The sequence below is a fragment of the Paroedura picta genome, chromosome 1 (assembly GCF_049243985.1).
Source record: "Paroedura picta isolate Pp20150507F chromosome 1, Ppicta_v3.0, whole genome shotgun sequence".
Classification (NCBI taxonomy): domain Eukaryota; kingdom Metazoa; phylum Chordata; class Lepidosauria; order Squamata; family Gekkonidae; genus Paroedura; species Paroedura picta.
Genome location: NC_135369.1, coordinates 159057102 through 159084668, shown reverse-complemented (window position 1 = coordinate 159084668; position 27567 = coordinate 159057102). Strand labels below are relative to the sequence as shown.

Genomic DNA, 27567 nt, shown 5'->3' with positions numbered 1-27567 from the left:
AACAACCAATACACTAGATTGATTTGCCTTATTGTGCTTCATGGAATAGGAAGGAGAGACTCTGCTTTTCAAATAGCAGCAAAAAGCATAGATGCAGATCTGCTTCAGTACTTCTCCACTGAACCAATAAAGCAAATTGAACTTTGCAGAGGCTTTTCTAAGTGGAAAAATCTAATAAATTGAGGACTACTTGGTTGAGCAATATTGATTGTGTTTTATTTGAAAGAAGAGAGGCTACCTTCCAATTGGAAGTCATGTAATCAACTCAGTCTTCCCTTCAGTGTTAATAAATATTTGACTTCTGAACTCTGGATACTTTTATAACAGTTTCATTCCCTGCATCGACCTTCAAGGCAAATACAATGACCTTTTGAGTCTACCATTGATTGGCTCATGTGTTCATTAATGGCTGGATTCACACCAAAGCTGTCTAGTTCTATCCCTTAGAAACATCATTTAAATCAATGGCGTAGTGAAATATTTAAGGTGTGAAAGCACAAGATGGTTTGAGATTCACAGGGAATGAAACCCTTAGTGTATGTCCATGCAAGTCTTTTTATTACTATTATTAATCCATACGTTTCATAATTAAAATGAATAAAGGATCAAGAAGAAAAATGGACAGGTAAGATTTCCTTTGAACACCTTTTCTTATGCTTGACTAGCATTCCCAATCCCAAACAGAATTTTATCCATTTTGCCTCTGCAACTGTGTTCTACTAAATAACCTTCAATAGAGTCTGAAAAAAACAATGTACTCATTCAGCCACAATCCACATACATTCTATGAGATTTTGATATATTACACCATAACGTTAGCTGGATAAGTCAGGAATTTGCAAAAAAAAAAATTTAGCAAGCTACTTCCTCCTTGCTTCCTTTTCATCGCTGCTTTCCACTCACAATTTTGGTAGCCATTTTCATAGTAAAGATTGCTAAATGCAAGCTACTGTCTAAGAGGTAAATGTGAACAAACCACCTTGAAACTCCATGCAAAGCTTAATTCTTTTTGCAATAAGATATTCCAAGGGGGTTGAAACTCAAATACTTTGGCCACCTCATGAGAAGGAAGGACTCCCTGGAGAAGAGCCTAATGCTGGGAGTGATCGAGGGCAAAAGAAGAAGGGGACGACAGAGAATGAGGTGGCTGGATGGAGTCACTGAAGCAGTGGATGCAAACTTAAATGGACTCCGGGAAATGGTAGAGGACAGGAAGGCCTGGAGGATCATTGTCCATGGGGTTGCGATGGGTCGGACACGACTTCGCACCTAACAACAATAACAATTCCAAGGGGCAACCAATGCTGGATATTAGAGCTGCTAACTCTAGGGTGGAAAGTTCCTGGAGATTTGGGGGTGGAGTCTGGGGGGTAGACTTTGTGGAGGGGAGACCTCAGCAGACCTGTCAGAGTCCACCTTCCAAAGCAGCCATTTTCCCAAGGGGAACGGACCTCTTTTGTGTTCTTTTGTGTGCTGTTGCTGAAATTCCATGGTAAGCAGACCACTCTTGCCTTGGGTGATTCTACAGGAACCTGGTTTAGTAAGGCCACTGAGATATACATCAATGTGTATGACGGTACAAACAAAAAAATTAGAAAAACCCACAAGTTGCCTTAGCCCCACTATTACTCAGTAGCTGGAGCAGAAGTAACCTATCTCCAGTTATCGCCTTGCCTTTAGCAGTATTCAGTTGTGAAAAGGGGGTTACAATCTTAAACTATAGACACGGAGCCAAAGAGAAGAGCCATGAGCACCATTCTTCTTTGTTATCAACAATTAACCTCCCAACAAGCTTTTCATTTGAAACTCTCATACTGGGCCATATTATTCCAAATGTGAAACCAAAACACATAACATTATTTCTTATTTATTACTCATTTCCTGAGTCCCATTTTGCGCTTCTGTCCATATTTAAGGTAGGGAGCACTCCTGTTGCCCCACTACTGTGAGCTACAGGATAGAAAATATTATGTTGAGATCTACTGATGTTACAATTTGCATTCAGAGAAATATACTTCGAAGTAATTCTAATCATTTGAAATCAGAAATCTTCCATCAAGGATTCATCGCACATTACCTGACTGGGCTTTTAGATCTTTTCCCCTGGTTCTTTCCTGATTTGCACCACTCCACATAGGATTAAGAGGAACTGGAGAGGGAAGAATGATTTATATCAGCAAAACAGCATGAGGGGCGTGCAGGGAGTTGGGAATGCTCTTCCATAGCAGTATGGCCAAATCCAGTTGGCATGCCCACACCTGGCAACTCCTATTAATTTAGAAGATCATGGATATCCTTCACTCTTGTCTCATTAGGCCTTGCCATTAGCCCACTGCCATAGGTAAATCCATGGCCTTAAACTCAATCCCCCACCCTTGGGAAACTGGGGAGTAAGGGGGAGGGGGAAAGTGGTGAAAAAAATGGCCTGCATAGTGATGCTGTTGTATTTACCATAAAGGTTAGGGAAGATTGCTAGAGTGTCCCCCAGAAGTGACGTCACATCCTCCCCCAATCCCCCCAGGCATAACCCTCATCATTTCCAGGCATTTGCCAAAACATTAGTAGCAACTCTACCTCTAGTGTTTTTCTATTAGGAAGACTGAATGGCAGTATGGAGCCTGCTGTCCTTAATGTTGAAGTTCTGTGAAGTTCTACGTTCTGCGTAGCTAAAACTAAATATGGAAATCTGTGCATATATTACTCAGGAATAGGCCAAATTTTCTCAATGCTCAAAATCCTTACTTTGAAGAGGCGACGCTTTTGGCAAATGTCCACTGATCCATTTGGAAACTGACTGCCTTTACAGATCATAAAGATCTCACGTTTCAGTATACAAATTCCCTACTTACGATTGCTTGACATGCGCGCAATATGCATACATATGATGATGCATAACATGACAAGAATTCAAGTCAGCTTTATTGAACAGATGGTCTTCGAAACAAGACAGCTCCATAGATTTACATATTCATTAGAAAATAAGTGCTCTTACCTCAACTAGAGAAATTAAAGGACTGAGGGGCAGGCATCAATCTGTGGAGCAGGAAACACAAAAATGTCTGTGATGTGAAAACAGACAATATAGAAATCTTTTAATATACGGTAACATGATCGATTTGTGTTTCAACATGGTCGTGGCATTTTACTTATGCAATGTGTTCTAACACTTGAAATGCAGTTTAAAAAAAATAATTACAAGCCTGAAGCATATTGCTAGACCGTAAGCCTTCTCCGTGACTGGCTGTTCGCAGGAAATACACTCAGCCTGGAGGTAATCAGACTGTTATCTTTGTGAGATCTAATAATTCTATTCTGCTTTCCATTCTTTTGCAGTTCTCTGCTGGGAAAGAACATGGGGGGTGGGGTTGTATAGGCAGCAGCAAGCAATTGTTGAATGTTATCTTTGAACACTTCTAATAGAATCCAAAATTAAGGCCTAGCTTTATCTCTAAAAAGATATAAAGAGAATGTTTAATGGTAAAAGGGTTCTCAGCCAAGTTATTCTAGCCACACCTCCCCAAACTTGGAAGCCGCCGACTCTAGAGAGTTTCAATAACAGCAGGAAAGCATTTTGTTATCATCTAGCTGTATTTCCTTGGTGTAGCGGTTAGGAGTGTGGACTTCTAATCTGGCAAGCCGGGTTTGATTCTGCGCTCCCCCACATGCAGCCAGCTGGGTCAGTGGTCCCCAACCTGCGGGCCGTGGCACGAGGCCGCGGCTCCCTCTTCCCGCCCCCCCAGCAGCAAGAAGCTCGCCAGCCCACAAGCAAACCAGCCGCCAAAGCAGCCAATTAGCTTGTGGCCTGGCAAGCTTCTTGCTTTGGGAGGGGGGAAGAAAAGCTGGCGGCCTGGAGGGGCGGGGAGAGAGAGCCCTGGCGGCCTGGAGGGGCAGGGAGGGAGAGCCGTGGCGGCGCAAACGCACGCGGCGGTGCAAACGCGCACGTGTGGCAGTTCTGCACATGCGCCCGTGCACAGTGCTTCCGCGCGCATGCGTTTGCGCCCCCGCCAGACGCAAACGCGCACGCGCAGCAAGTCCACGCATGCGCGTTTGTGCTGGGGCTGCCGCGCGTGCGCGGAGCCCCGGGCCGTGCTCTCCCTTTACTCGGCGGCAGCAGCAGGCCGCAGCAACCAGAAGGTTGCCGACCGCTAAGCTGGGTGACCTTGGGCTCTCCACTGCACTGATAAAGCTGTTCTGACCGGGCAGTGATATCAGGGCTCTCTCAGCCTCACCCACCTCACAGGGTGTCTGTTGTGGGGAGAGGAAAGGGAAGGCGAATGTAAGCCGCTTTGAGCCTCCTTCGGGTAGGGAAAAGTGGGATATAAGAACCAACTCTTCTTCATAAATACCTTCACGCATCCCCCCCTTCACACACACACACACACCTCAGAGAGTAGACGGCGCAGCTGGGGGGGCAAGGGCTCCAGAAGCGCTGAGGGGAGGCCTGCTGGCTGGCCATGTGGATGCCCGGTTGCCGTAGGGCGGGGCGTGGTCACCAGTAGGGCAGCTTCATAAGAGACAACCAGTGCCAGGCAACCACCTCCCCTCCCTATTTTGTTGTGGTTATGTTTCATTGTCACAGCTGGTGGTTTGCTGGGGGCCGGATCCTTTGGAGGCAGAGCACACACAAGTGATGGGGTTCCACTTAGTCTCAGGAGACTCCCTATGAGGCTACACATGTGCCAAAGCAGCAGGGTCTCCCCAAACAGGAACCCTGCTAAGGGGCAGCTAAGCGAGACCACAACAGAGGCTGATGCCCATGGGCTTCTTCCAAGCAGCCCCTTCCAGACAGTTCAGCAGGCCTGATGGAGAGGGGGAGCATGACAGGTGTGTCGCTCGGACCCCGCAGGCGGGCCTGCCGGTGGGGGTGGGTTTTCCCCTCCTGTAAAGTATGGTTGGCATGACTACTGGCGGGAGGGGATTGGGGCATTGGGTCTGCCCCCCTGCACAGGTTTATGCCTACGCTTATTTGTATTTAACAAATGTTGTGGCCTCATTTATGCCCAAATGTTTGTGTTTCTTTGCACACCGGAAATGTCCCTTCCCTCACAGCAACCCAGTTTCCCATTTCTCTCTGCATTTCAACTAGCCACTTAAAACCTCCTTCTGTTACCACCCTTCATTAAGCCTGTTCACGTTTCGGTGAATATATGTACTCTACGCATACATGACTACACCTGTTTGTAACATAGAGCCAACGTACATTCACATCCCAAATAAAACCTTGTAGCAGAACCTGGGTAAATGTGTGATTTCAATCCCATTATCAGCTGCATATGCTTTGAATGTATCATGAGAATTACTAAACGTACAAGTAAAGAAAAATCAAGTTTGTTTCTTTGTTGAGCTTCTATTCCACTCCTCATGTTATGTCAGCTCAGGGCAGTGTACAACAAGACTTGCATGGCAGTCCTTATCTGGGACTGAGGATCCTCAGGTGACAAAATTAGCTGTTCTGAAGGGGGAACTCAGAGGAGCAGACTCCAGCAAGGTCCCTGTCCACCCAAAATCATGTCCACTTCCAGCCCCAAAGCCAAATCCTCCAGGTATTTTCCAACCCAGAGTTTGCAACTCTCCACTACCACCACCACCCCAAGCTTTCTGGCCATGGAAGAGAGTGCGGGATAGGGAGAGAGATATTTTGGTAGCATGGAAGCCTGTGGAAGGAAGGAAGGAAGGAAGGAAGGAAGGAAGGAAGGAAGGAAGGAAGGAAGGAAGGAAGGAAGGAAGGAAGGAAGGAAGGAAGGAAGGAAGGAAGGAAGGAGGGAAGGAAGGAAGGAAGGAAGGAAGGAAGGAAGGAAGGAAGGAAGGAAGGAAGGAAGGAAGGAAGGAAGGAAGGAGACTAGATAAAGAGCACTAGAAAAAGGAAAGGAGAAAGGAGGGGGAAGAAGGGAGGGAGGCAGGGAGGGGTGAGGCTTCTCCTGGGTGCCCTGCATCCCCTTAGACCAGCAGAAGGATGTTTCTGGACAGAGGGCCAAACCAAAGGGCACACTGCCATGACTCCAGTTCAGCATGTGTGCACAGCACCTTGCCCCCAATTCAGCATGTGTGGCACCCCAGTCTCAAGTCAGCAGTGCCGAGCCCTGATCCAAGAAGGAGAAGGACAAGGATTCTCCTGGCTGCCCTGCATCCCACAGGGCCAGCAGGGGACCATTTCTGGGCCAGCACCATGGCCATGATTCCTGTCACACCACAGGGAGGCTTCCTGGTCCCCCCAGACACGGATGGGCGCTGCTAAGGCTGGCAGAGGCCTCAGTGGGCCCAGCAGGGTGGGGGCAATTGGTAATAACAATAAACACCAAATAATTAATAAACTTGTCAGTTTCTTCCTTCAATGAAAATATTTAATTGATATCAAAATTTGCTTGAAGAACTGAAAACCTTTCAGTCTGTATGTTCTTCAGTTCAATTCAATATCAAAGTAAATCAAAAACAGTTGTATGTTACAATTAAGCATGAAAACATTGATTGGCAAAGAACTTACAGAGGGTGTCTCAATTTCTGCCTCTATGTCAGCTTTTCTCAATTTTTACCCCATTAAGAAACCCCTGAAATGTTCCTCAGGCTTCAGAAAACCCCAGAAGTGAGATCTCCAGATCCCAGCTAGAGGCTAGCATCCCTGCCATTGTTCAGGGATGCCTGACCTGGTGAACCCCCAGAATGAAAGTTCCTCTCCAGACTGCAAAGATCAGTTCCCCTGGAGGAAAGAGCTGCTTGGGACGGGGATGGGGGCTGTGTAGCACTCCCCTCTACACACAGAGAGAGAAAGAGAGAGAGAACACAGAAGACAAAAGCATTCCTCCCTTGTCCAATTGCACACCTTATGAAGCACACAATCACCTCTCTGTGTAGGAAGTACCTAAGTAGCTCTCTCCTTGAATTGCTCTGAGAAGCCATTGCCCAGAAGGTCCATATTTGAAGGAAAAGAATCCCATAACACTCACTGAGCAAGTAAAAAAAAAACTTACACCATCCTCCTGCAACAGCTTCTTCTGCCTGTGCTCTAGCTACACCTCTTAAAGGCAATGGCCATTTGTACAACTTGGTGTAATGGTTAAGAGCAGCAGCTTCTAATATGGTGAGCTGGATTTGATTCCCTGCTCCTCCACATACTGGGTGACCTTGGGCTAGTCACAGTCCTGTTAGAAACTGTTCTCACAGAGCAGTTTATTTCAGAGCTCTCTCAGCCTCGCCTACCTCATAAGTAGGTCTGTTGTGGGGAGAGGAAAGAAAGCTGTTATAAGCCATTCTGAGACTCCTTTGGGCAGGGAAAAGCAGGGTATAAAAACAACTCTTCTACTGGGAAGGTGCTACTGGGAAACTCCCCTCTCCACAGGTCCCCATGGCTACATGGTACTTTTGTGCCCCACCTACAGTTTCCCCATCTTCCATGCCATTGGTCTCAAATTTGCTAGGTTTTGGGAAGACTGCAGCAGGACCGAGGTGGTATCCATATGGAAAGGGAAAGTCTGCATCTTCCCAGCCTTATTTTCCCTGCTGCAATTGCCTGTGATGGTTACTCCTAAAGCATTCTTCCCTTCTCAGATTGCAAATTTCAAACCTTACATGACTTATTCATGAGTAAACATTCCCAGGGCAGAGACTTTTCATGGCTGCCCTGGGTCCCAGAGGGGTGACAGGGAGCTGCTTCTGGACCTCCCATATCCCCCCCTCCAGAAGATGTGCAAAGGCTGCACCAGGAGGCAGCATGTTCAACCCCCCTGAGTTGAAAGTTCCCAGGGCAACTTACTGGCAGTATAACATATTCTGAGGCTGGCTCCTCTCCCACCCAACAAACTTCTAAAACTGTTCGTAAATTGGAGGCAGACAGCAAACTACTTATTAGCCTTTCCTGGCTGTGAGCTTCCTCCTGATTGGGGCTAAATTACCAGGGTGAGCTATTTCTGACTGAAGGCCATCTCCTAATGGGGGAATATTTGCAGGTGAGGGGCAATCAGGTAGAGAGTGAGTCATCTGCATGCAATTTCAACTGAGTGGCCCTCATTGGCAGAGTGCAATTTGAGCTGATTGTCCCTTGTTGGCAGAGTGGTATTTGAACCGATTGGCCCTCGATGAAAGAGTACAGTTTGAACTATTGGCCCTCACTGGTTGAGTGCTCTAGTGGTGGCACACACCCAGGGAGCACCAATCAGGTAGGGAGTGAGTTGTCAGTTTCGATTTTATAAGGTTTTATCAATCTGTCTGTCTGTCAGTCTATAAATATATACATACAGAGAGAGACACAGTAAAGTATATTTATATAGTATGCACTATGTCTTCCTTTTCCTGCTGAGTAAATGCTGAATTCTCTCCTACTAAAGTCAAGGTGTCCTTATTGTTCTAAGACCCAAGTAAGAAGAAGCCGACTGGTGCTCTCCTTTAGAGACTAAGAGGGCTATGCTGTCAGTGAGAAGGTCTGGGATGAATCCAGCAACTTTCCTTCTACTTAAATGGTTCTTCCGCCAACAGAAGAGTTACTTTAATCAGGAGGAAGTTCCTTTGGGCATAAGGAAGGCATTTTCCCCTTTCTGGAGCAGCTGTCTGGATCCACCCCAGTATTTGGCTACAATCTGCCACCATCTTATGATTGTCAGAGAGCTGCTGCCCAACAGAAATACCATGTACTGCTGTGCTTAACATTTTTGATTTATTCAAGTCACCAGCCATGTTGGCAGATCAGTGTCAGCTGCCACCACTATAATGAGGTTCACTTGCATGGTAAGCACTCCCTGGAATCCTGCAGAAGAATTCTATATGGGACCCTTCTGACGGAGGCCACAATGCACGAAGGAGATTCTACTGAAAGACCCTCATGTATGATCACTATTCATCCATATGTACATTGGTTGCACATATGCTAGGAAGCTGTGCAACCCCCAGTTTGGTGTAGTGGTTAGGAGTGCGGACTTCTAATCTGGCATTCCAGGTTCGATTCTGCGCTCCCCCACATGCATCCTGCTGGGTGACCTTGGGCTCGCCACGGCACTGATAAAAACTGTTCTGACCGGGCAGTGATATCAGGGCTCTCTCAGCCTTACCCACCCTACAGGGTGTCTGTTGTGGGGAGAAGAATGGGAAGGCAATTGTAAGCCGCTTTGAGTCTCCTTTGGGTAGGGAAAAGCGGCATATAAGAACCAACTCTTCATCTTCTCTCTCCCAAAAAAATCCTTGTGCATCTTGCAACATGTTATGTGAGATAATCTCATCAAGCTAGAGTGTTCTCTCTTTTTTACAAAATAAATAGACAATTCATTTTGTAAAGCGGAAAAAAGGAAGCATGAATAACCCAACTTCCTAACAAGGACGCTAGAAAGCCTTTAAAGCGGCAGAAACATCACTATCGTAAACTGCCAGGTGGCTCTGCCTCTAAAAGGGTTTTGCACGCCTGGCACTTTTCCAGAGCTAATTATATACCATTGCATCCCCCAGTTTCCTCCAATCATCGAACAGCAAAGTCATGTCTTTGTGCCAGGGTGTAAGCTAGTCAGTCATCACAGTGCTGAAGAAAGATGGAAGAATGAAAAAGAGGGAATTGGTTACAAGATCTGTAAGTACAAGAGATAACAAGGAAAGGGAAGAGGGGGTATTTAACAGTGCCGGAAATATGGCACTTTACGCCAGTAACTTAAAGACTTCCTCCCTCAAAACTCTTTGTGTTTGGAAAGCATATTCAGCTACATCACTTGGCTAGAAATAGTGAAAGTGACATGATAACCTAATCATAGCAATTCAGATATTTTCTAAAAATGTGACATTTGCAATAGCTGCACACTGCTTCCAGATGCCCGCTAATAGGCTAAGCCTCTACATTTACTAATCCCTGGAGCCCAATTATCAATTTTTTCAGAACAATAACAATTGTGCTGATTTTGAAGAATTTATTGCAGATGCAAAAACACTACAGAGATCAATATATTTTGCTGCTCTGAAAGGACACAGAAATCTTCAGTCCAATTACTCGAGTGAACGTTCTTTCCACAACAAAACAGAGGGGCTTTCTGGCAAACTTCCTTGAACAGCATTTTTCATTGGCAGGAAATCATTTCTGTTCACCTTAATTGCACATAAGCTGAAGGGGAACGGTAGTGGGGGAGAAGAAAGGAGGGCCAGGGACAATTACCAGCTGATATCTGCCAAGAAAGTTCTGTAGGAAATTGCATGTTCACAAAAACGGCCAGCTAAGACTAAAAAAAAAATAAAGCACTGAGCAAATTCCAAGTCCGTAGCTATTCAGCTGTAAAAATAGAGTTTTTAAAATACTGCTGGGGAGGGGGGGGATGTTGATCATGGGAGCCGTTTTCCTCTCTCTTCTCCTCCCACCCCATTTGAAGTAGAACAATCTTTGCAGAATACTTGAAAATACAGGTAATCATAAAATGATCAATAACTTGCAGCTGGATTCATTCGAGGCAGCGGAAGACCTTGCTCTCATACCTCCTTTTTGGCTACTTTTTAGGTTGGTCAATTACAAACCATCCAGCCATTCACACATAGTAGGCTATGCTGTCACATATAAACCTGATCCACAGAGCCAGGATAAAAACAAAATGTACATTGGCCCACTTTGTACACCAGCATTTTGTGCTGGTTAGGTTCAGAATCAGAATCAGAATCAGAATCAGAATCAGAATCAGAATCAGAATCTATCTATCTATCTATCTATCTATCTATCTATCTATCTATCTATCTATCTATCTATCTATCTATCTATCTATCTATCTATCTATCTATCTATTCCCGCTCCCAGAAAGCTGGCTTGCGGCGGTTCACAATAATGGCATTAAAAAGAGTATACGGTATAAAACTATACAACACAATGAATAATACACTAAAACAAACTAACTACAAATAAAACGGTGGTACACATTTAATACAGTATTTAGCCAGAGGCTGGTCAGGTTAACAAATATAGTTTTTATTTCATTTTCCATCATTAATGTACACTTCCCAGATCGGTACACCAGGGGAATATATTGATAACTAATTTCTTGTTGTATATGGGGTGAAAAATGGCACACAGCACAGGCTCTGTTGACCTCCTTCCTTCTAATTTCAACTAATTTTCCCATATTTCCTGCAGCATACTGACGTTTCATTTCACTTATAAGCAAAGAAAAGGCAATGAAAAGATGATGTTGGCTGACGCACAATTCTGCGTTCACAAAATGCACAAGAACTCCATCCGTAATCTCTGTTTTACACCCTATGATCAGAGCTCTTTAAAATGGTGCGCAGTTTGTAACCCTGTAGCCTTCTGCCAATCCATACTTATGGCAGCCAACATTTTGACATTTTTTTACACAAGCAATCCAGGGGGCCCAGGGAATACTGAACATTTGGGTGTGCCCTCAGGAGAAAATGGGAGGAAAGGAGGGGAGGAAGTGAGAGGGCAAAGTACAGCATCACATCTTCAAGCTGTTTTTTTTTCCAGGCACTCAGCATTATTCCATAATGATTCTTACGTCAACATTCGCTCCTGTGAACCTTTAAAATCCAATTGTCATGGAAGCGGAGATAAGGCATGAACTAGTTGGGGAAAAATGCGTTTAAATCTTAGCTGTTCGGAAAGATTTCTCTACAGTAAATCGGAAAGTCCAGCTCCTACACCGTAACTAGCAGACCTGTGAATTTAGACTCCGCTAAAATGTGCTGGAGTTCACAAGTTCAGTTGTGATTTAAATTTACAGCTCACCAGATTCATAGATTTCCAGGCAGGTAACAACATTTCCTCATTTCATTTATCGTTGCTACCCTCCCGAGACGGACCATTAGTCTTGCCATTACGGGGAACTGAGGCAGAAACACAGTGGCACGGCTAAGAGCATGAAGGAGCTCTTTTTCCGAATTGAGGCCTCCCAAGGCTTCGTCTGTTTCTCCAATTGACACATTTATTCTAAAACATCTAAAACAGGAGACACTATTCATGAACTTTATGTTCTCCGTTACTGGGAAATCACATAGGTCATGCTGTGGTTTCACGATTTCACTTCCTTACGTGTTCCATGTACTATATTTCAGTATCATCACTCACATCTGAATTCTGACCATCCCAGATAAACTTTGCAAATAGCTGAAATAAACGGGGCCTTTCTTCAAAACTGATACACACTTTAGTGAATACGGAATATCATATTTTCACAGCATATCTCTGAGTTTTCAACCAACCATGAAATGTGCCTGGAACTTTCAACATGCGCCTGTGAATGTCAACATTCACTGTCAGATATACTCAGCGGAATCTCCAAATGCTATACATTCCTGATGCCCTTCCATTGGAAGTTGCTGATTTGCTGTGATCTGACAGGTAAACATGTCATGGCTTCTCTGTTGCTCATGATGCGTTGTGATCTGATGTCATAGAAGACTTAAACTTGGCAACAGTGATATGCGGGGGAAGGGCCTATGAGGACCTTAAAACTCAAAATTCCACAGACACTGAGTGACGGCTGCTAAATTATGCCGGCATTGCTTACAAGGCTTACTGTTTGAAGCTGCTTTCAGAACTTGGTGACCTACAGTCACTGGGCCCAACATTTATGCTAATGCACCTTCTCCACACAATAAAATATGCGTGCAGAACAAAAAAAGAATACTTCCCAAATAAACATGAGTGGCAGATGGCTTATTTGTATTCAAAAGGGTAGCACAATAAAATCAGAGTCCAATGGCACCTTTAAGACCAACCAAGATTTATTCAGGGTGTGAGCTTTCAAGTGCAAGCACTCCTCCTCAGAATATGAACTCCTTACATGACAGGGTGCTACTGGACTCGGAAATGGAGCCAAACAGAACTCGAAACTGAATTTTCTCTTCTCAAAATTGTTTATCTATCTATCTATCTATCTATCTATCTATCTATCTATCTATCTATCTATCTATCTATCTATCTATCTATCTATCTATTAAATAGATAGATAAATAAATAAATACCTCATTGTGCCATTCTTCCTTATGGTACATTCCTTTTTTCAAGTTCAGTTGCTAGAACCTGGAGGGCATTTCCACACACAGAAACCACCATTACAGCCTAGGTAGCATGACCAGACTAAAAGAAGAGAGTGTCAGAGATGACTGAACAATTTGGAGGGAGAAATATCTTCTGTGCACACATCATAGGCTGCACGGGTCGGATATGGGGCCAAAATAGAACTCTAAACTGAATTTTCTCTTTTCAAAATTATTTATTTATTTGTTTGTTTGTTTGTTTATTATTGGATTTATATGACCACCACTCCCAAAATCACATTTAAAGCATTAGGAAAAGTTATTTAATAAAGGAAGTAAAGCTGGAAGCCTGCAAGGGACAACAGGGTGGGGATAAATGGCTGAGAAAGTTCCCTACCACCACCTGCAACTCCCCTCTAAAATATTATAAGTACTTAGCAGATTGAGCTAAGAAATGCCCTCTTCCTCGTTTCTTAACAGATGTTCAGTTCCCCTCAACATTCTGTGCCTCTCAGAGAGCAATGGGAATGCCCAATATGCATGCCGACTTGAAGGAATGATTTGATTCCACATGTGAAAGACAGCCCTTTGTAGGTACCATTTTTCTAGCAACATCTTCCTGCTGGATCATCAGAGGACCTTCTGAGGATTTACTTTTAAGTGCTATAATGAGCTACTGCCATTTACCTATCTCAACGTTGAACAGAACAGAATCGCTATAGCACTATAGGGCACTCATGAGAAAAAGAACAAAAAGAAGAGGCAGCAAGTCACCACAGTGGTAGTGACAATCATACCCACAGAGCACACTTGGAAGCATGCAGAAAACTACCACGTGTGGAAGCTATATCACCAGCCCGCATGGGTCTGCGTTTCTGGTGGTGATGTTCATAAATAATGTTTGTGTTCTGACCTTTTGAGCAGCATAGGACAGAGTAAATAGAGGTTACCCCACTTTATCCTGTCAGGAGAGCTGAGTAACTGATCTTTAGTCATCCAGAAAGTTCCATGGCTGGCTGGAGATTCAAATCAGGAGAACTGATCTCCACCTGAGCTTAGATACATGGCAAGTGCATCTGACAGCTACTTTGTTGGCAGGATATGGGCAACGGGGGGGAGGTATTTTGATTTCTGCCCACCATCTTGTTGCTGTTACACTGTTTTATTGTTAAAATAGGGTGGGAGCATGTTGATTTTATTGTTTTATTGTTCTGGGGCTACTGAGCCCATTTTATTCTGTAAGCCACCCCAAGCCAACTTGTCAGGAGGGGTGGGATATCCTTATCCATTGGTTCCTATATATGTGTGTGAAATAGCCTCAGGGGCTGTCCAAGTTGGAATAGGGTCAATCAGGGTGCAGCCAGCTGCACCCTGATTGGCCCTGCCCCTGCAGCTCCCACCCTCCCTCACTGAGCCATCACACCTGGCTAAAGCCAGGCACGTCTGTTAGTCTCTGCTGCTCCACGGACTTGCAGGACCCCAGCTAAGAGGCCTGGCCGCCAGGGGGAGGGGGGAGGGAACACTTCTCCATGGCCGGGAGCACGGGTGTGCTTCCCAGGCGCAGAGAAGTGTTCCAGCTGCCAGGGGGAGGGGGGAGGGAACGCTTCTTTGCAGCCTGGATGCACACCCAGCGCCTCTTGGACGCACCGGGTGTGTTTCCTGGCTGCAGAGAAACGTTCCGGCCACCAGCAGGGGGAGGGGTGGGAGGAAACGCTTCTCCACGGCCTGGATGCATGAAGCGGGTGTGCTTCCCAGCCGCAGATAAGCATTCCAGCCACCAGGGGGAGGGAATGCTTCTCCGCGCCTCATGGAAGTGCCGGATGTGCTTCCCGGCCACAGAGAAGCGTTCTGCCCACCAGGGGGGCCGCTTCCCCACCATTGCCCAAGCACACCCGCTGCTTCACTGAGGCGCCTGCTGTGCTTGCTGGGCCCCAGGGAAGCAATCTCTTCCCCCTTCCCCCCCTGGACGCTTCCACGCTGCCTGGCCACCGCTTCACACACTATGGGACAGCAGCCAGGCCAGTGAGGGTGAGGTGCCTTTCAAAGCCTGTTCTTAGGAACGGGCTTTGCGGCTAGTCAATTTAATAATAATAAAATAAATTAAAAAATAACTGCAGGCCAATCCCAATACGCTTAGAGTTGCCACCCCTCTGCTGGTGGTGAGGGCACCTCCCTCCCTAGTATCAATCAGTTCACTGGCAGGCAGACTTGCCAGCAGAACTGGAGGCCTACACCAGCATTTCAACTTTATTGCTGGAAGTGACATCACCACATCACTGGCAACACAGGGACATGCTGGTACTTGAGCAAAAATTCCATGGAACAAATAGCTTCAACCAAGTTTTTGCCCAAGTACCAGAGTGTCCCCATGCCACTGGAAGTGAGGTCTCCACACTGTCTGCAATGACACTGAGATGCTGGTGCAAGCTTCCCCTGTTGCCAATAAATCCTCCCCTCCCCAGCCCCACACTGGTTGCCATTCTTACCTGGCAACCCTCCTCTAGTTTCTATACAATGGTGGCTTTGTGGGAGATGTTTAAGAAGCATGGCAGTGCCAGCTTTGAAACAGCCTTGAACTAAGATCTAAACTTCGTGTTACATCTACCATATGATCACCATGGAGACACAGCCATATGATAGCTGTGAGTTTCCCATGGGCACTCCATTCAGGAATGCCACAGAAGTCCAATTCAGACTTTGACAGCAGGGCAGAGGAAATAGCGTCCCCTGACTTTCCTCCTGCATGGTTTCCCCAAACTGAATTGGCCCGGAGAGGAATTATAAGCTTTGAATGCTTGAATGTGCATCTCCTCCCCCCCAGGCAAATAACACCCCTCAGTGCTGTTTTAGATTGCAAAAATGATGCCGGGGAGAAGGCAGAAACCCATTTCAGGCCCCTGCAGAGCTTCTAAATTGAGGTACAATAGGGAACGTGCAGTTGGTTTTCCTGCTGCAAATCCTCATGGTGACCATGTGGTAGATGTAGTTTAAGACAGTCACCTGCCAATGCTGAATATTCAGCTGCCTTATGACCGACAGCATCCAGGGGTGTTTTAATCAGTTTGGCCACCCCTGCTCTAGAGGTTTTCTCTCTAGATGGCAGATTAGAAGCAGCCAGGCGTACTTGAGGACTTGGTAGGGATCTAACCAGTGCATGGATGTTTGTTTACTAGAAACATTTACATGCCCCCTCTTCAGATACCTGCTCGTGACCGCTCTCAATAGAAAAGGTTAAAATCATCATAAAACATAAAATTGTGAAAATTAACTGCCATTAAAAACCAACCAACAATACCCCGAAGCTTAAAACATCGGGCAGTCTAAGGAAAGCTAATAATAGAAATCAGCCTGGAAGCTATCAAACCAATATTTATAGCCTAGGGTATTGGGGAAATTTAATAACTACTTAGATGTACAAATTTACTGATAACTTGTTACTACATTGGGATCTAAGTGCTCTACTTGTTATGAGATTGAGTGGGGGGACAGGAGTCTGAAATGTGCTATCTTGCTTCTGAATGGCTTTGAGAAATGCCATCTCCATGGCAGAGTCACCTGCCTTGTAGTGACAGAGCTCCTAAGAATAAGGTGACCAGATTTTATCATTGGTAAAGCGGGACACCATTGACCGGGGGGGGGGGGGGTCTTGATTAAAAATTTGGTCTAAATGGAGCAAAAAAAAGTTTCATAGAACGCAAACAAAGTTTTGTAATATATATTTTTTTAATTCAACATAAGTACAATTTGCCAGGTACCCCCAGATGTCCCTCCAAAAGTGGGACAATCTGGTCACTTTACCTAAGAAGTAAACAGAGACCCAGCCAGTACTGAGTGTAGCTGCAACCAATCAGATCACAGTCTTTTCTCTCATTTGCCAATTGGAGCAAACCTTTCACTCCTTGTCAGGAAAGAAAGAGGCGGATCTTTGTAGTTACTCTGGCTTTACTTTCCGCTTCTGTTTAAGAGTCTCTCTGATATTGGAACCTTTGTCTTTTGAGAAGGGTGAGAAACTGTAGCATTGCTTGGAAATATGGCACCCTGCCTGCTGTCAGAGAATTTCTTGATTTAGTACAGTTCCATCCCAACCTTCACTCCCCACCCAACTCCGGTGCTCAGGGCAATGTTGTATGTGATTTTCTCCCCTCCTCTGTTTTATCCTCACAAGAACTTCAAGAAGTAGATGCAGCTGAGGTCGAATTACTAGCCCAAGGTCACCCAGCAAGTTTCTCAGACAGAACAGGAATATGATCCTAGTTCTCCCAGACCCTGGTCTTACTCCTATATCACACTCCTATATAACACCTTCCCATGGCCAAGGAATCCTTTTGTTTTTAAAATGAACTCAGCGTGAATTGAAGCTCAGCTCATCCTGCCATCTTCCTCTGCACTGTGGAACTGGCATCTCAAATAATCAGATAATAGCGGCAGAGCAGTTAAAAGCAGTGAGTTCTAATCTGGAGTGCCGGGTTGGATTCCCCACTCCTCCACATGCAGCCAGCTGGGTGACCTTGAGGTAGCCACATTTCTTTTAGAGCAGTCCCTGAATAGCAGTTCACATAGAAGTCTGTCAGCCCCACCTATCTTACAGAGTGTCTGTTGTGGGGAGAGGAAGGGAAAGGAATTTGTACGCCATTTTGAGAGTCCTTCAGGTGAAGTTCCCTCTGTCCCAATGCTTCATTTCTACAAAAAGAGCTGATAGTAATAGTATAGCTAAAGTTGGTCACCCTAAAACTTGTTCCCTTAACCTTAAGGGGCGAGGGAGTGAAAACATATGCTTAAATGAATGAGGAGACGCTGTATTCAGAGTCTTTGGTGGACAACGGTGCTCACTCTTAAGGTGACTTTCTACTGTGTGTCAGCAGAAGGGAGAGGATGATGGATGAGTGGACGGCAGTGGAGCCAAACAGACTTATGCCCAGAGCCCATTCTGCAGCTGTAGGGCTGTAGGACACTTCTCTGGGAGGCCACACAGCTACAGTTCTCATGAGTGAATTATTACACCCCGACTTGGATTCCAGCCCATCTTTCGCACACGTACCTCTTTACGCACAAAGCAAAAGTGTCGGAAATGTATTAACCTGTCTGCAGGAGAGAAATTTGCAGCAGAGTGCTTTCTGATATTTTTTTGTTAATTACATGGTTAAAATGTTTGACGAAAGAAGGTAAGTGATGTCCAGAAAATTACTTGACGTATTTTTTGTCAGAAAACCTTGAAAGGGAATTATTTCTAAAGTTATGTTTTATAGCCGTAATTTGCAAAGGTGGTTTTTTTTTTTTAATTATTGGAGATTTTTCCAATGCAGGCATGAAAATAGATACTTAAATTCTAGAAATTGGGTATTAATAAAAAAATCATTAAAATGGATAATATCTGGACATAACAAAGGTAAAGGATATTATTATTTATTTATTTATTTTATTTATTATATTTATATACCGCCCTCCCCGAAGGCTCAGGGCGGTTTACATAGGAACAAAGAACAATACATAGAACAGTCTATAAACCTAACGTTTATCACCTTTATTGTGCAGAGATTTAGATCAGGGAAAAGGAGCAGGCCTGAAAGCTTCCAACTAGGCAAGTCTAGTCCACTGACAGCTATTGAAGACAAAAATGGTATTTGAGTTATCTCTATGGCTCTGGGACTACTCAGCTGTCCACCTGAGAAGACTCAGGCCCCTCAACCACCCACTGTCCCCTCATCACTTTGGCCTTCCAGTTCCCTACTTGCTAACCCAGGATCTTCAGCTTCATACATCACACCTGATTACATCAGATGCAATACAACAACCTGCAGCAAGTCTTTGCACAGTTAGGCCTTAGTGGCAAATACCTGAATACACAAAACTGCCTTATACCAAGATTCAAATGGGTAGTCATGTTGGTCTGAAGTCTGAGGAAGAGTGCTTGCACTCGAAAGCTCATGCCTTGAATAAATATCTGTTGGTCTTAAAGGTGCTACTGGACTCTGATTTTATTGTGCCTTATATCAAGTCAAACTACTGGACGGTCCAGATCAATATAGTGTACTCCAACCTTTCTCAATTTTGTTTGCATTGAGAAACCCCTGCAACATTCTTCAGGCTTCCAGAAACCCCAGAAGTGACACGATCATGCAGAATACGCTTGGGGAACACAACTGTGTACATGCTCACCTGGGGCCTCTGCCCTTCCTACCCCCTCCAGGCCCATCATCAACCATTTTGGGAAGGTGTAGGTTGGTTGACATAACCATATGTAATCATATCACCCAATAAATGTTTAACAAATTTTAAAATATATTAAAATGAACTCCCAACCACTTGGGAGACCCATTCATTGCCATCAAGAAACCCCTGAGTTTCATGAAACCCTGGCAGAGAAAGCCTGGTGTATTCTGACTGACAGCAGCTCGTAGGGGTCTCAGATCCTTCGTATCACCCGCTATCTGATTCTTTTGACGGGAGATGCCAGAGACTCCACCTGGGACCTTCTGCAGGCAGTGATGATGCTATCCCGCACAGCCACAGCCCCTCCCTCTAATTATATGCAGATCAATGGAGTAACTGGACTCACAATGAAGATACACAGGTTCACAGGGCCATCCATTCCTAAGCAGAACTGCAGCCTTCTGTTTACTTCAACGGACCTTGAAGGGTGTGATTCTGTTTAGGAAGACGGGCACACTCACAACATCCTGAAAAAACTAGTGCATGTGCATTAAATATTCCATCAGTCTGAAGGAGACTCTTTATCCCTCAAGAACTATACAGGCACATTAGAAAGCTTGTTTTGGGGCTACGGTCCACCAAAGCCAATAAATGACCACTCTTCCTTTGAGTAATCTTCAATGTTTTTGAAAGCATTTTGTTGTATAGCCCAGCCACCGGCTGTTTAAAGCAGGGGTAGTCAAACTGCGGCCCTCCAGATGTCCATGGACTACAATTCCCAGGAGCCCCCTGCCAGTGAATGCTGGCAGGGGGCTCCTGGGAATTGTAGTCCATGGACATCTGGAGGGCCGCAGTTTGACTACCCCTGCTTTAAAGCATGGGTGGGGATCAAAACCTCCATTAGGAATACCTGAGTCCTTGGTCATCTTATTACACATTAGCAGCTGCTGGACTGTCCTACCATCTATCCTACAAGCAGCAGGAATCACAGAATCACAGAGTTGGAAGGTACCTCCTAGGTCATCTAGTCCAGCCCCCACACACAATGCAGGACAGTCAGAACCCTATTGCTCACCCACTATAGCCTGCCACCTCCTTGAACCTCAGAGAATCAGCTTCTCTGTGAGGCTTTGAGGCAACTATATTTTTCACAGTTACTGGCAGTGCCATATAATCATGGCAGTAACAAGGACCTAACAACAGAAAAGAGCAAAAGTCCGGTAGCTCCTTAAAGACTAACAAAAATAATGGCAGGGTATGAATTTTTGTGAGTCACAGCTCAGTTCAAGTGAACAGTGCCACAAATGTTGTTAGTCTTTAAGTGCTACTGGACTCTTGCTCTTTTCTACTACTGAAAACAGACTGACAACTACACATCTTGATCTAGGGTCTGACAAAGATCCTCTCGGGAGCTGCATTAGGCAAAAGAGAATAAAATGGACCAGGGTGGTGGGGGGGAAAGATAGTAGGATCTGGGCCCCAAGACTTCTTCATGCGCCTTTGACATCACAGGAAGTGCGTAAATATGAAACAATTCCTTATGTTGGAATTGCAATCAGCAAGTAATTTGTTGAAGTCAGCCTTGAAGGCCTGTTCTTAAGCTGTTTAAGCAGATGAGTTGTACCTTTGTATTCACTAGTGCATCAAGTGGTCACTAGTGAGGTTGCAATGGAAAAACCCTGAGCACATATTCTGGGGATTCTTTTGTTTAACGTGCCCTCCTGCCCACTTCCTGCTTTTTCAGAAAGAAGAAGTTCAATGTGTGTGTTTTGCAGAAGCAAGCAAGCCTCCATTAGGCTCTCTGCTCTCTCCATCCACACATGTGTGGCCTGTAGTCTGCTTGCAGCCTAGCCACAGAGTCTTGAAATATGCTGCTCCTGTAACTAAGCTTTTGTAATCTGCTTCAGTAAGGAGACTGAAGCAGATGAATATGATATATTTTCATGTATAATTTTCCCACTAAAGATTATCTCTCATTTAAACCTAAAGCGCTGTGAGTCTGGATCTGTGCCTCATCACAAAGGTAACTAGTAAATGCACATTTTCAAAATGCTCTGTTACTCTGCAGCACCATTTCTCTGGCAGGACTCAGGACTGAGCCTAGTCCAAAAGTCCCAACACCTTATTATTTTGATCCCAAGGCAAACTGACCCCAAATCCTTAGAGAAAGGCCCCTTTCTAATTCAAGATGAAGGGCTGTTGCACATCTTCACACAGGGAAATCATTTATTAAGGGGAGAAGTATTGTTTGGCTCCCAGTGACAGGGATCTTGCAAATGTAAATTGTTTTCCTCAGCTTTAAAATGCTAAACCTTTTTTTCCCCCTTCAGTTATAACATAATCCCTTAACCCAGAGAGGGCAACATTGATTAACTGGGACTGGCAATGTTAAAGATCTATGCACAGTGGCAGAATTTAATGTACATCCATTGAAGCCATTAGGAGCAGTAGTAAAATGCCCTTGTCTTACACTTCAGAAAGCGTTTGGTTCATTAGAATTCTTGCAGTTGCCAAGGAAAAATGAAGGGTCAGAAATAACCAAGTATAGCAGTTAAGTCTGAAAGCAATTGTACAAATCATGACGAAATAATGCTTGGACGATTTCTTTCAAAACAGCTCTTAAAATACACAGCAGATATTTATACTCTAACCCCTGCTGCGGTGCCCTTTTTTTAATGTGAAGGCTAATTTAAATGTACAATTTAGGGAAATTTTTGTAGCGAGAATAGGAATAATGAGAGCTGATGGAAGCCCTGTTCTTAACTGACCATATTTCTTGAAGGTTATTAAATATTTCAAAGCCTGGCACAGAAATTTCAAGGCTTTTTTTGCTCATTAGAATCCATTCAAGCTGGGTAAAGCAAACTTATTTCCACAATATACTAGCTGTGGCTTCTGCAGGTTCATGCTTTTAGGGACTCTAAGTATGAACATTTGATCTTTTGCTGGGAACACTTGTTCATGAAGCACTTAAAAAAAATCAATCACTTTACACATTTCCCCCATTGAAACTGTTTTAAAATCACAGCAGGAGACTACTTATTATTCTTCTATCATGAATGGACTACTTTCTATGCCATTTGACGCAGGATTCTGCTGTAAAAATACGCATTTGGATATGATGCAGCAAAGCGAAACACTTTTAAGATACATTGATATAATAGGAGAGTGGAGCCCCATGTCTTTTCATCAAGGATCACCAACCTTATTGAACTTCCAAACATGGTCAGAATTTTGAGAACAGGCAGAGAACACCACAACAAAATGGCCACCAGAAGGGCTGGATCCCAGCACAAAATGCTGGGAGGTTTCACAAACTGTTAACACGGTTCGAGCCATGTATCCTCCAGTGATGGAGGCCTCTCCTTCCAAATGGATGCTTCTTGTAGATACAAAGATGATGCCTCCAAGGCTCTGCTGAAGCGCCACTATTCCAGTGAACTGGAGAAAAGCCTTGATTGGCTTTGCTTTGGGAAGGAGATACGTTACAGAAGAAGCAAGTAGGCACCAAGAAAAACATTGGACAGATTTTTTCATAGATGCTTTATCTATCTATCTATCTATCTATCTATCTATCTATCTATCTATCTATCTATCTATCTATCTATCTATCTATCTATCTATCTATCTATCTATCTATCATACTTATATACCGCCCTCCCCGGAGGCTCAGGGCGGTTTACATATAACAAGGAACAATACATAACAGCGGTCTATAAAAACATGTGAATAACCTTATAATAACAACTAATAGTTATAACCAGATAACAATGTAACAGTACAATATAACAATATAACAATAGCACTATAACAACACAACAATATAAAAGTACAACAGGTCCAGGGCTTATAGGTGGGATTCTGGGGGGGGGGGCGGGGGGGAGCAGGGGCCCTTCGGTCGCTGTTGATTACGTCTGGTCTCAGCCGAATGCCTGGCGGAAGAGCTCCTTTTTGCAGGCCCTGCGGAACTGTTTAAGCTCCGTTTAGGCTGATCCTGCATTGAGCATTGAGCAGGGAGTTGGACTGGATGGCCTGGATGGCCCCTACCAACTCCATGATTCTATGGCTATTCTGGGGCTAAACTGTGTGTGTCTCTGTGATTGTCTTTGGAGATGTACAGAGACAAATAGCCTAAACTACACACCCTATGGGCATGCTGCCAAAAAATGAACATCTTTGAATAAAATTCTCCTTTTATTTGCCATAATGTGTAGAAGCAACCATGATATCACATTAACATAAAAATATTAGAGTTTATCCACCTCCAATAGTGGTGAAGAGTAGACAAACTTGCCATGAAGATTCTCAAGTGGGAACATTTTTGGTGCAAAAGATGATGACATCAAAAAGCCAGTATGAAAACAAGAAGTGTTGCTCTCATTCTGAATAACCTACATAATGTTATCTTAGCCAAATCCAAGATTGTTTCCACAGATGGGATTTGCCTGTGTGTTCTCACCGCATCAGATTCTAAATGCAGACTCTGAATTTGCACCTGGCATTCTGCATTTGTGCTGTTCTTCCATCACTGGCCAGGACTCCATTCTCAGCATGTGTTCTATAATTCCATCGGGAGAGTGGCCAGTCCCGCCTCCCATTCCACCTCCGCCCCCTTTTTTTTGGTCTGAGCATGCGCAATAATGCATTCGTGTTATAATACAATTAAAATTTTAAAAATGCCTGTCCCTTGTTTTTGTGGTTTTGATGTCATTTCCAACGGCCGATGAAAACACCTTCCAAGAGAGTCCTCTTGGAATAGTCCTCACATCCTTCTCTAGCCACCACTGGGGAGCAGATTTGTTGGCCTCTGTACACCCAGACATTTGCACTTCCGGCCGGAAAGCCACTGTGCTAAAGCCCATCAGCCGTGCTGTTTTTATCATGTTTCATAAAAAGCACAGCAGCATCTCAGCACTCTGGTGAGTCATGTTAATGCTGTGCTAGGAAAGTCAGTCTGCCAATGATAAATGATACAGTAACCCTTCCAGAAATGTGGAATGAAGGAGAAGGTTGTGCTGTTAGAAACCCAAATGTAGCTAGAATGATGGGGTAGGTAGGGGACAGAAAATACGATAAATAGAGCACTAGTCCATTTTCTGTCCTTAGCATATTGACACTATTTATTGTTTCTGTCTTACTGACACACTTCACATTCTGTTCAATATGACGGGTTCTGATATGCAGCTGACAAAAAGAGCTTTGTTCTTGTCATTTAATCAAAGAAAATGAGAGAGTAAGTCATTGGTGTAGATTTGCAGGTAATTCAGGAGCTGTGCATGCATTATGTGGGTCAAGGCTCAAAGGTAAAGCATCTGCTCTGCATGCAAAATATGTAGGATTCAGCTCCTGGCATCTCCAGTTCAAAGGATCAAGGTATGAGCTCTACCTGAGACTCCAGAGAGCTGCTGTCAGTAAGAGTAAGCCATAGCTTCCTTGTTACACCAATGTTCTGACTCAGTTTAAGGCAACCTGAGGTGTTCAACAATCCCAGGTTTGTCACTGATCTTATCAGAGTCTTCTCTCCAGCTTTGATTTTTTGCTGTGTGTTTTCTCTTTTCACTTCTTTTACCCATTTTGTGCCCACAATATAGGTGAATAATACACAAAAGAGTCACTTTTCTGAAACTAAGTAGGTCAGTTCTTGGATGGGATGCCACTTGGGAACACTTTATATACTATCTTGACTTCCATGATGGAAGAAAGACCAATTATAAATTATAAATATAATAAATAAGCCAAATATTTGAACTGTGAACCCTAAAACTTTTTATCACCGGGGACCGGTTTACACTTGACAATTTTGCTGAGGGGGGTAGTCTTTTGCCGAGGGACATTGCCATCGCCTGAGCCCCTGCTCCACTTGCTTTCCCACCGGCGCCCCTGACTTCCTGCCGCCCGCTGGGGGGACGTTGCCAGCAGCAGCTGCCATGCCAAGGCGGAGCCCCAGCCATGGCGGCCACTGGAGAGCACCAAAGGTGAGCTGGCGGCAGAGTGGCAGGGCAGCCTCCGAGGCAGCAGTCGGGAAGAGGACGAGGAGGAGCCGCGGCCCGGTACCGACTGATCCATGGACCACTGATCTAGAGGGTGATAATTATTTCATACTCTGCTATGATTCGTGTTATTTTCTGAAACAATATTGTCCTTTCAAGGTGGAAAATACTTTTGGAGGAAAGCTGCACTCAGCAAACTGAATTCCGCACACGTGATTAGCCAACTGCAAAATTCCAGTCCTGCATATAATACCTGTCAAGAAGTAAACTATCACCATGGAAATTACACAGTATTAATAGATAAATATTCCCAGCATCGCAATGACCTGAATCTTCAGAGGCAGCAATGGAAAGCATGTTTCTAGACAGCTTGCTATAAGAAGTCCAAAAGCTACAGGCAGCTCAGGAAGGAGAACAAGGCAATTAAGAAAGGAAGCTCTGCATTTTTAGATATACAAATAAATAGCTACTATAGTAAGCACACCCAGTGTATGATATTGGTTATTAAGGCAATAGCAAGACATCTTTGCCTTTTGAAACCAAATTTAGTCTAGCACTAAATCAAAGATAAGCATTACAACTAGACGTAAATGTTTGCCTGTAATGAATACAAATAACTTGTAGATTCTGAATTGTCTGAACAGACAAGGTATTAATGGTAACTTTTAAGTGACCTACAATAATTAGTTTTGAAATTTATTTTCAGTGGTTTGTGAATGGAACAAGATCGTGGCAACCAGTTTCAACAGCAAATCATGCACCCAATGGAAACGTTACTGCTTAAAATTAGGGGGACCTCCCAACATGTAGTACAAGTGGGCTGCTACAACATGTAGTACAAGTGGTCTGCTATCCCCTACTGCCTGCCCTATGCAAGCTTTAGCTTCATTCATACAGCTTGCTCCATTAGTACAAAACGGAAAGAGGTGGGAAGATACCACTTTCCTGTTAAAGCCACACAGCTTCATTTTACGATAATGACTACCACTACTACCACTACTACTTTACTACTACTTTACTATCACTTCACTATTACTTTACTACTGATTTGCTATTACTTTACTACCATTTACTACTGCTTTACTATTGCTTTACTAACACTTTACTATTACTTTACTACTTCAAATTTAGTAAAAAGCAGGATATATAAAAACTACTTGTAACAAGGTTTTTTTTTTTGGAATATAGACAAAACATCTCATTCATACAGCTTGCTCCATTAGTGCAAAATTGAAAGAGGTGGGCAGATGCCACTTTCCTGTTAAAGCCACACAGCTTCATTTTACAATTATGACTACTACCACTACTACTTTACTACTACTTTACTACTTCTTTACTACTTCTTTACTATCACTTCGCTACTGATTTACTATTACTTTACCACGATTTTACTACTGCGTTACTAACACTTTACTATTACTTTACTAGTTCAGATAGTGAAAGCAGGATATATAAAAACTACTTCTAACAAGGGTTTTTTGGAATACAGACAAAACATCTCATTCATACAGCTTGCTCCACTAATGCAAAATTGAAAGAGGTTGGTAGGTGCCACTTTCCTGTTAAAGCCACACAGCTTCATTTTATTACTACTACTACCACTACTACATCTCTACTACTTTACCACTAGTTTACTAATACTTTACTATTATTTCACTACTGCTTTACTATTACTTTACCAATATTTTACTATTCCTCTACTATTACTTTACTACTGCTTCACTAATACTTTACTACTACTTTACTATTGATTTGCTATTACTTTATTAATACTTTACTATTTCAGATAGTGAAAAGCAGGATATATAAAAACTACTTCTTTTAACAAGGGGTTTTGGAATACAGACAAAACATCTCATCTTAGTTAGAGAAAAAGGTGATAAAATAAATACACATTAAACTCAAGAGCAAGGACAACAACAGAACAATATGTCAACAAGGACAACAACAGAACAATATGTCAACAATATACTAATGTTGAGTGAAACAGAAATTTCAGCTCCAACTAAGCCTATAAGGGGAAGCTATTCCAGAATCATCACACACCACCTTCAAAAAGCTCTCTCCCATCTCACCTCCCCCTAACTCATTGGAGGCACAAAGAGCACAGTCCCCATAGATGTATTCAATGACCAGAACTGGCTGGACAATATGGAAGCAGATGGTTCTTCATATATCTTGGCCCCAAACCATTATGGGCTTTAGTGCTCAAAACCAGCATTTCAGTGGGAAGTGGTATACAAATTGAATAAATAAATAATATACTAAAAGGCAATCAAAATCTCTCAATACAGAAATAACATGCTCACTGCATGAGGTGCTTATCAACACCCTAACCAAAACATTTTGGATCAGGTACATTTTCTAAGTCATTTCGTGAAAAATGCAGCTTCAGCACGTTGTGTTAATTTCCATGAAATCAGGATGTCATAAATGCATGGATGTCATAAATGCATGAGTCACTTTGCAATGTGTCGAAGATTCC

The 27567-nt window shown here is 43.8% G+C and overlaps 1 protein-coding gene across 4 annotated transcripts in view; it reads right to left on the bottom strand.

Moving 5' to 3' along the window:
* Positions 1-27567, bottom strand: part of LOC143845327 (uncharacterized) — a 467259-nt gene that overhangs the window by 346035 nt on the left and 93657 nt on the right. For 2 of the 4 annotated variants that reach the window (XR_013224793.1, XM_077300016.1), the window contains exons 1-3: positions 12163-12284; positions 2993-3059; positions 2078-2149 (exon numbers count right to left, since the gene is read on the bottom strand). The exons of 1 other annotated variant lie outside the window; for it this stretch is intronic. The gene's annotated coding sequence lies outside the window, so the exon portion shown is untranslated. Of the gene's footprint in view, positions 1-2077; positions 2150-2992; positions 3060-12162; positions 12285-27567 lie in introns of those variants that run through there. One more of the 4 variants, XM_077300105.1, reaches the window with a different exon arrangement.